Source organism: Triticum aestivum, chromosome 7B, assembly GCF_018294505.1.
Source record: "Triticum aestivum cultivar Chinese Spring chromosome 7B, IWGSC CS RefSeq v2.1, whole genome shotgun sequence".
NCBI classification, from domain to species: domain Eukaryota; kingdom Viridiplantae; phylum Streptophyta; class Magnoliopsida; order Poales; family Poaceae; genus Triticum; species Triticum aestivum.
Genome location: NC_057813.1, coordinates 149,354,115 through 149,362,165, shown reverse-complemented (window position 1 = coordinate 149,362,165; position 8,051 = coordinate 149,354,115).

The following is an 8,051-nucleotide window of genomic DNA, read 5'->3' as shown; positions in this document are numbered from 1 at the left end:
AACAGGACCCCGATCGATCGAGCCGGTTGGGGCTGGATGAACAGGACCCCGTGGAGGGCTGGATGAACAGGACGACCCCGTGGAGGGCTGGATGAACAGTAGACGGTGGAGGGGTGGATGAATAGTAGCCCGTGGAGAGGGGTGGTTGCACAGTATTCGGTGGAGTAGCGTGAGGTGGAGGCTGGATAAACAGGAGCCCGTGGATGAACAATCGTAGGTGGAGGCTAGAGAAGGTCGACGGTGGATGAACAGTAGCCTGTGGAGGCTGGAGGAGGTCGACGGTGGAGATGAACAGTATCCCGTGGAGTCCTGTTTTGCGGTACGCCACACCCCTCCCAATGAACAGGACCCCCGTTTCGACCGTAGCGCTCCAACACAAGTCCGTTTTGTCCGTTTTGCAGTACGCCACACCCCTCCCGATCAAAAGGACCCTGTTTTGACCGTAGGAGGTCCAACAAAAGTCCGTTTCCTCCATTTTGCGGTATGGCAGACCCCTCCTAATGAACAGGATCCCGTTTCGAAGGTGGCCAGTCGAACACAAGGCCGTTTCCTCTGTTGTGCAGTATGCCATGGCTCCTTTCCATCGCCTGTTCCGTCCAATCCGGTTTGCTCCCACGTGTTCCGTTGCCTCTTGATGAACATGATGCATTCCGTTGCCTCCCCATGAATACGACGCATTCTGTTGCCTCCCCATGAACACGACGATGCAGTTTCTCCGTTCTGACCCAGCCATGTACACGAGCCCTGGCCGTACGTATGCGCGAGTAGGCGTTCGAGACCCCGCCCGTATGTATGTACATGGCCATATTTTCTTTCTTGCACACTGGCCGCTGTACGTACGTGTACATGCTACGTGCGCGCCTCTACATCCACCAGTATGTACGTACACATTGGCGACCAGAATGACGATGCTACATACGCTTCGACCAGGTGGGTCCCGACTGTCTGGCACTTCCTTGCGTGCGAAGATCTAGATGGTGGGTCCCAGCAGTCAGGGGGCGAATCGATTTTTTTTGCCCGGATGCACTTCCTTGTGTTCGAAGATGTAGCTGGTGGGTCCCAGCAGTCAGGGGGTGAATCATTTTTTCGGACGCACTTCCTTGCGTGGGAAGATGTAGCTGGTGGATCCCAGCAGTCAGGGGGGAAACATTTTTTCATGAAATACAGTGGCCCATCCGGTGGGTCCCAGCTGTCAGGTGGAGGAATCATTATTTTCCGCGTAATAAGGAGGCACTTCCTTGCTGCGGTCGTGGACCCAGCTGTCAGCCTCTCCATGTATAGTCCACGTCCGATGGAAGTCATTCCTTGACCACGTTGACCATGCCGCGCCGAGAGCACCACGGCGGTGGACAACGGCGAGTCCTGGGAAGGGGACGATGCGGAGCCAGGGAAGACGCGGCAGTGGATGCCCACGCGGAGAGGAGTACGAGGGTTCACTGGTTCGGCTGTGGTGTGAGGCTGCCATCGCTGTAGAATAACAGGGGGTGTGGTTGAGTGGAGGGATGGCCTGGCCAACGATGGGAGTAGTAGGGGCGGTGAGGCCTCCGCGGCAGCACAGACGGCCATGGGAGGCAGGAGCAGGCAGCACGACCGGCACTGCTTTGGGCGTCTGGAGCAAGAAGACCAGAGGTTGAAGAAGAGCGACGACTGTTGGATGGACATCATACGGTCACTGCAGCTAGAATCGTTTATATTGACTAAGTTGACAAAGCCCTTGGTACGCGTCAACTTAGTAGTCCCACAGGTGAGCTTCCAAACCGATGCGCCCCAGATGTTAGGGGGAGGAATCATTTTTTGGGCGAGTGAAGCTGGAATATCCGAGATTGAAGAAGAAGCACGGCATCCGTTGGATGGACATCCAATGGCCACTACTCCTAGAACTGTGTGTTGACTATAAGTTGACAAAGCCTTGCATACGCGTCAACTCTCTTTTTTTTAGGGGACGCGTCAACTTAGTAAGGCCACAAGTGTGTGACAGAGAACTTATAGCCCACTTGAGATTTGTAAGAATGTGCAGCCCATTTTTGAATTCCAATGGAATTTACTACAACCCATTTACAGTTTGTTAAAAGTACAACCCATTTCAACCAACCGTTCAAAACAGAATTCAATAAAATTTCCCACATTTTGATGGGATCCGAAATATTTTTATCCCGAAATTTCTAGTCAGATTAAATACAATTTCAATATAAATTTATATTACGTAAAAATCCAACGAAACATTGCGCTCGCAAGAATTAATGAAATTAAAATGTTCAATATCCAAAAATAATATTTTATAAAGTAATTACGTGTTTGGTGCATTTCTTCAAGTTACTGCCCAGTTTTTATAATTACATCCCATTTATTATTTCTTAAAGCCCATTTTTTGTTAAGCCTAATACATCCCTCCTAGAAAAGATTTGCAAGCCAGCGGGGCAGAGAATAACAACTTGACCTTGCCTGGGTATTCCTAGAAAAATTATAGCTGGGCTAGCCATTTTCAACTTGAAAAATAATAATATCTGGGCTGGATATCTGGCCTGGGCTAGACGGGCCACAGCCCGCCCAATTAATACCTACAGTGATGTTTTCATTGTTGTTTAGAGGAGAAAAATTAATAGCTGGGCTAAACATCGAAAAATTCTGCAGTGCTCACACCTCAAAAACACAAATACTGCTAGAGCTGCTTGGTCCCAGCTGTCGGCCGCTTCTTGTGCAATTCTCTCGTTTATTGACTACATAGGTTGACAATGGTCTGGGACTGTGATGTCAGGAAACCAGGAGGAAGCAAAAAAATTTATAGTTTTATATAATAAGGAGGCACTTGCGTACGTGAGGCTATGGCCCTGGTGGGTCCCCATTGTCATCCTCTCCAAGTAAAGTCATCTCCTCGCCCGCGCGCGCTTTCCGCCCGAAACAGTCAGTGCCGCCCGCCTCGCTTCCTGGTGCAGGCGATGGCTCCACCTTCAAACGACATAAGTGTCGTCCGTCCGTCCATCTGCCGCCCACATTAATGATACGCAAGGCAGCTACTCTGGCACCACATGTCCGTCCCTCCGCCGCCCACCATTGCTATATAAACTGTTGCACTGGCCATAGCCGCAGTCATCCGCATCCGTTCCCTTTCTCTTGTCCACACCACTACTGCCACCATGGCTTCCTCGCGCTTCAACGCTCTTCGGGACGGGCAGACGACGGACCACAAGGTGATGGCAGCCATTGCTGCCGACCGGCTGGCCGGCAGGCAGCCGGAGGACGAGGACGTCCCAATGGAGAATGTTGTAGTCGACGATCCGACGCCAACCCCCTCCTCCACGCCATCCTCGTCGGTGCATTTCACCATGACCATTGGCGAGGCCCATGCCCAATATATGCATACGGTGAGGCAGAAGCGTGAGGAGCAGTTCCGGGAGGCGCAGGCCAATGCCGCCTACAACCACCATCTCCTCCAGGAGCACCTGCAGGCGGAGGAGCAGATCGCTGCAGAGCGGGCGGAGCAGGAGGCGCTGCTCGACTCGTACCGCTCCGCCCGCGAGGGCCGCCTCGAGCACTGGCGGTACCGCATGCGGGTGGCGGAGGCTGCGGCCGCCTACAAAGAGGGCGATGAAGCGGGCGAGGTGCTGTTTGGCGAGACCGGGGACGAGGCGGAGGACAATGCCGGCTCCGACGAGTCCCCGCTTCGCTGGCGTCGACGAGGCCCCGTGGCGCCAACAACGAGGCAGAGGACACCGCCGGGTCCGCTGAGGCCCCGCCCCTCCAACAACGAGGTAGAGGACATCGCCATCTCAGCCGAGGCCCCACCTTGCCGGCAACGAGGGGGAGGATTTCCACCGCTCCGCCGAGGCGCCGCCCGCCGGCAACGAGACAGAGGACATCGTAGGCTCCGCCAAGGCGCCGTCTTGCTACCAACGAGGCCGCGCCACATACTAAATGAGTAAGAGTAGAACACGGTAGGTCCCCGCCGCTCGGGTCCAAGTAAGGCCACCGCTGCTACCCTCCGATTGAAGCCAAGCTAGGCGGGTTGACTGTTGACGGCCGGTTACCTTCTTGGCGGCGACGTGGAGTCGGAGAGCTGTGTTGGAGAAGAACGCTGCTTCTACTTTACTGCTGGTCCAGTTGGCTGACTAACACATGGGCCCAATAGGCCACATGTTAGTTATGCAACTGCACCTGCAGTTAAGTCACTGAAGCTTCTGTTTGGCTTAGCAGGACACAGGTGGGTAGCTTTGGTTAATTAATTATACCTCCAGCGCACCCCTTTTTAGTTGAAGAATGTATGAAATGTAATGAAATCTGGCATGTTTATATGAAATCCGACCATGTATGAACTAATTTATTTCAATTAGTTCGAATTCATGTATCACTGGCATTAGATGAGCATGGAAAACAATACGTACTAGCATTATTCCCAGGGTGATCACCTCGTTTGCAGCAGTTTTACATGTACTCCCTCCGGTCCTTTCTAGTCTGCATACAAGTTTTTTCTGCAGTCAAAGTATCTCTACTTTGACCAATCTTATAGAAAAAAGTATGCACTTTCACAGTGTGCAAAGTAAAAAGAAATAGAAGGAGTACAAAGAGTTTGAGCAGCTTTTTAGCGTTTCTGTACATTGCAATCAAACACACAGGGCTGGCAATTCATAGAGAACATTCAATACAAACGATGATTATGCATCTCAGTGACTCACATGTCAGACGCAGTATTTACTTCACAACTAAAGAATAAAGAAAAAATGATCAACGCTGCTGACAGCAAAGGGCGTCCCATTCAAAAATATCAAATACATGTCTTCTTTCTAAAATCAATGAGCAAAATTTGACAAGGTTGTCCCATTCCAAAATATCAAATGCCTACGATTGCGGAATGGGCAGGGTTTGCCATCAGTTCAGACATTGACATGGCACCTCGTGCTAAATAAACCAGCTGTTCTTTTTGTGTAGTTCCACCAAAATCAACCAAATTCGTGCGTAGCTTGTATGATTTCTCCCTTATATGTTGCAACGCCTTGAACTTATCGGCACCTCCTTTCTTGTGGTGGAAATGAATGATTCGATGTATTCATGAACATTTTGTGCAGTTCCCATTGAAATCAAGCTGAGCACCCCTGTTTGCACAAATACAAAAAAAGTGATTAGTATAAAGAAAACTATACTATGAATTGATAGTTTAAACAGGCACCTACATGGTCCATGTAGAGCACACTTTTAGAAAAATGGAACTAACCAGAAAGAATCCTAGAATAACATTGTACTCGCGCATCACAACAAAAAAATGGAGGTTTGTCAGTCCTTCTGAGCTGAAGTTAGTTTGGTCTTGTGGGGAGTAATGTAACCATCCTTCAACTGCTCCTTCTGATGAGAAGATAGACATGGCTTCTTCATCCTAGCATAATCTGAACTAGTCACTTAACATATTCCATATACTTCTTCGAAGGAGGATGATCCTATTGTGCAAAGAAAAGAGGACAACTAAATTCTAGCATCCCTGTTTGCTCGAAAAAAGGAAAGGAAATATTTAAAACAGCATAGATGAAGCACTTCTCAAGGACAATACCACTTTTTCAAGATAGTATCTAAACAGTAGAAGAACACCAATAGAGATGACAAAGCTCAATCATATGGATGAAATCAGTGGGCGATTACCAACCTTTGTCAGGAGGCTTATTGTGTAGAGCATACATATGAAGCACTTATCCGGAACCATCTGCTGCTATCTACTGTGGCGGCCATGCTTACTATATACTCCTCGATTAGTTTAATGTTTCCAACATCTTCTTGTGCAGTTCCACTAAAATATATGGTATCTTCAAAGTAGACCGCTGTTTGCACAAGTAGAGATAATTACATATTACATTAAGAGTGGCATCAAATCAGTGGCAAAACAATTGCTCATTCCAGCCATAGCAATAAATTAAGATGCAAAACTATATCATTACTTGTGTCATCATAGTTCTAGTGCTTAATTACAGCACCGGGAGTTGATTTTTGTTTCTCTTCCGCTTGTTCTTCCCCTTCATCACTTGGTTCAATAACAGACAAGCTTCGCCTTCAATGTAAGATTTGGCATGTCAATTAGGGAGAACAAGTATAGCACTAAACAATGACATTAATTTTCTGATGAAAGTGGCAAAATACAGGCCAACAGTTGTGAAATATCCTTATCTTACCTCAATGGGATATTATGGTGCACATACAGATTGGAAGTCTTGTCTCCATTTGTGCAGTTCACTAAAATCAAGCAACATTACCGTACAAGTAGCACAACATATGAAAGCACACTGTAGAATCATGTGAAAGAAGGCTAGTACTGACCTCTCATGATGCGGAATTCAAAGAACTCACAAGAAGAAGATCTCAACCAAATTTGCTAACACGGATAGGAAGTAAGATCTCCTCTTGTGCAGTTGCACTAAGATCAAGCAATCAAGCAACATTGTCGGTGTGACATTTTGGTTGAACTTCACAAAACACTCTTAAAACAAAAGTGTTTTGTGCAGTGCAACAAAAGGTCACAATGGCAACGAGGTGAAGTAGATAACCCTGTTTACACAGAGGTGCAAAGGAAACAACTAGTGGTTAATAACGGTGGATGACACAGAAGCCAACAAAAAGAAGCATCTACCTTATCTAAATGGGAAAGAAAGCAAGATAGTAGCATTTCTCAAATGGTGGCATTGATTAATATTAACATAGAGATTATATTAACAATAAAATTCGTTAAACATATAATTTGCTTTTAACTGTGGCATTGCATCAATTTTCCAGTGGCATTCTTAGAGAGTGTTTGTTTACAGGGACATTTTGGTGTAGGGACTAAAAAAACTCCGTGTCAGTCCCATCTAAACCAAACAGGAGATACTTTTAGGGACTAAAAGTGGGCATTTGGGACTAAAGAAATAAGACCCCGAGGGAGTCTTTTTGGGACTTTTTCCAACAGTTGCCCCTGCCACACATCGCAACATGTATCTATTAGTTCATTACCAGGGGTAACATGGTCTTTTAGCATGTCATTTAATAACCTCTAGTCCATGTTTAGTCCCTGGGACCAAGCAGGTAGGGACTAGGGAGTTTTTAACCAAATAGGGCCTTAGATTAACAACAACTAAAGAGTTGCACGGGACAGTGGACGCACCAACACCATGTGCATCTACCGATGTACTATGGTCATGCACAGTCTGTTGCAACAAAGAACAAACAACCAAGGAGCATATTTATGTTGGTCCCAGTTTTGTTATCTTTAGACACCTTTCCCTGTGTGGGCGCAACAAATCTAGTCCTGCTCAAACTCTATAGCCTTGTCCCCCAAAACAAAAGATCAGTTCGTTACAGATGTGTGTACTACGTTTGTCATTGTTTTCCCTTTTCAACAAACATAGGTGCTGGATAGCCAGTCTGTACTAATACTTTCGCCCATTCCTTTCCTCTTTGAATCACGTCCTGGATTTATGCTATACAACATTCCCCACTACTTTCACCCATTCCTTTCCTCTTTGAACCACGACTTAGATTCATGTGATACAACTTTCCCCCTTCCTTTCCTTTTTGAACCATGTCCTAGATTCATGCTATACAACTTTTCCCACTACTTTCCCCCGCTCCTTTCCTCTTTGAACCACGTCCTAGATTCATGGTATACAACTTTCCCCACTACTTTCCTGTTTGATCCAACACCTAGATTCTTGGGGCATGGTTCGGTGGGCAACGGGACGACGATGAAGAAGAAGGGGTCGGAGGCCCTCCCGCGCTGCCGCTGGGTGAAAGTGAACAGCTCTGGCGGTAGTGGATTCCCTCCCTCGCCGACGGCGACAGCGTTAAGCCTCCTTCCCTTCCCGGCAGACGGATCCTGCCGGCTCTTTGACCAGCAGTGAGGGGAGAGAGAAGCCAACAAAGTCTTGTTTAGATCTAGAGAGGGTGAGAGAGTGTGAAGAGAGAAACTACAAGCGTTGAGGCTCCACGTGTATATATATACTGGAGACAGAGTGTGAAGCGTGCAAAGCCTAGAAAACAAGCGCCGAGGCTGCAGCTTATACGTGATGAGGCGATTGTATGGTCACTACGAGATTGTATAG